Genomic DNA, 2,500 nt, shown 5'->3' on the forward strand with positions numbered 1-2,500 from the left:
CCCCTCAACCCTCCCTCTAACCTCCACCCGCCCTCCTCTCTTCCCCTGACTCTCTCTCCCATAAGCTTACCTATACCCAACCGCCACCTGCCACCTCCTCTCCCACCTCTCTCCCCTCCTTTCCCCCTGTCTTCTATTACTCTTCATAGTGGTCTATCCCATTTCCTTATCCCTCCTCTAAGCCTCTTCATAGTGGTCTGTCCCATTTCCTTATCCCCCTCTCTAAGCTTCTTCATAGTGGTCTGTCCCATTTCCTTATCCCTCCTCCAAGCCTCTTCATAGTGGTCTGTCCTATTTCCTTATTCCTCCTCTAAGCCTCTTCATAGTGGTCTGTCCCATTTCCTTATCCCTCCTCTAAGCCTCTTCATTGTGGTCTGTCCCATTTCCTTATCCCCCTCTAAGCCTCTTCATAGTGGTCTGTCCTATTTCCTTATTCCTCCTCTCAGCTTCTTCATAGTGGTCTATCCTATTTCCTTATTCCTCCTCTCAGCTTCTTCATAGTGGCCTGTCCCATTTCCTTATCCCCCCTCTAAGCCTCTTCATAGTGGTCTGTCCTATTTCCTTATCCCCCTCTAAGCCTCTTCATAGTGGTCTGTCCTATTTCCTTATCCCTCCTCTAAGCCTCTTCATAGTGGTCTGTCCTATTTCCTTATCCCTCCTCTAAGCCTCTTCATAGTGGTCTGTCCTATTTCCTTATCCCTCCTCCAAGCCTCTTCATAGTGGTCTGTCCCATTTCCTTATCCCTCCTCCAAGCCTCTTCATAGTGGTCTGTCCTATTTCCTTATTCCCCCTCTAAGCCTCTTCATAGTGGTCTGTCCTATTTCCTTATTCCTCCTCTAAGCCTCTTCATAGTGGTCTGTCCCATTTCCTGATCACTCCTGTAAGCCTCTTCATAGTGGTCTGTCCCATTTCCTTATCCCCCCTCTAAGCCTCTTCATAGTGGTCTGTCCCATTTCCTGATCCCTCCCGTAAGCCTCTTCATAGTGGTCTGTCCCATTTCCTTATCCCTCCCGTAAGCCTCTTCATAGTGGTCTGTCCTATTTCCTTATTCCCCCTCTAAGCCTCTTCATAGTGGTCTGTCCTATTTCCTTATTCCTCCTCTAAGCCTCTTCATAGTGGTCTGTCCCATTTCCTGATCACTCCTGTAAGCCTCTTCATAGTGGTCTGTCCCATTTCCTTATCCCCCCTCTAAGCCTCTTCATAGTGGTCTGTCCCATTTCCTTATCCCCCCTCTAAGCCTCTTCATAGTGGTCTGTCCCATTTCCTTATCCCTACCGTAAGCCTCTTCATAGTGGTCTGTCCCATTTCCTTATCCCTCCTCTAAGTCTCTTCATAGTGGTCTGTCCCATTTCCTTATCCCCCCTCTAAGCCTCTTCATAGTGGTCTGTCCCATTTCCTTATCCCCCTCTAAGCCTCTTCATAGTGGTCTGTCCTATTTCCTTATTCCTCCTCTCAGCTTCTTCATAGTGGTCTATCCTATTTCCTTATTCCTCCTCTCAGCTTCTTCATAGTGGTCTATCCTATTTCCTTATTCCTCCTCTCAGCTTCTTCATAGTGGTCTATCCTATTTCCTTATTCCTCCTCTCAGCCTCTTCATAGTGGTCTGTCCTATTTCCTTATCCCTCCTCTAAGCCTCTTCATAGTGATCTGTCCTATTTCCTTATCCCTCCTCTAAGCCTCTTCATAGTGATCTGTCCCATTTCCTTATCCCTCCTCCAAGCCTCTTCATAGTGGTCTGTCCCATTTCCTTATCCCTCCTCCAAGCCTCTTCATAGTGGTCTGTCCTATTTCCTTATTCCTCCTCTAAGCCTCTTCATAGTGGTCTGTCCCATTTCCTTATCCCTCCTCTAAGCCTCTTCATTGTGGTCTGTCCCATTTCCTTATCCCCCTCTAAGCCTCTTCATAGTGGTCTGTCCTATTTCCTTATTCCTCCTCTCAACTTCTTCATAGTGGTCTATCCTATTTCCTTATTCCTCCTCTCAGCTTCTTCATAGTGGCCTGTCCCATTTCCTTATCCCCCCTCTAAGCCTCTTCATAGTGGTCTGTCCTATAACCTTATCCCTCCTCTAAGCCTCTTCATAGTGGTCTGTCCTATTTCCTTATTCCTCCTCTCAACTTCTTCATAGTGGTCTGTCCTATTTCCTTATTCCTCCTCTAAGCCTCTTTATAGTGGTCTGTCCTATTTCCTTATTCCTCCTGTAAGCCTCTTCATAGTGGTCTGTCCCATTTCCTTATCCCCCCTCTAAGCCTCTTCATAGTGGTCTGTCCCATTTCCTGATCCCTCCCGTAAGCCTCTTCATAGTGGTCTGTCCCATTTCCATATCCCTCCCGTAAGCCTCTTCATAGTGGTCTGTCCCATTTCCTTATCCCCCCTCTAAGCCTCTTCATAGTGGTCTGTCCCATTTCCTTATCCCTCCTCTAAGCCTCTTCATAGTGGTCTGTCCCATTTCCTTATCCCTCCTCTAAGCCTCTTCATATTGGTCTGTCCCATTTCCTTATC

The sequence above is a fragment of the Oncorhynchus masou genome, chromosome 1, assembly GCF_036934945.1.
Source record: "Oncorhynchus masou masou isolate Uvic2021 chromosome 1, UVic_Omas_1.1, whole genome shotgun sequence".
Lineage (NCBI taxonomy): Eukaryota > Metazoa > Chordata > Actinopteri > Salmoniformes > Salmonidae > Oncorhynchus > Oncorhynchus masou.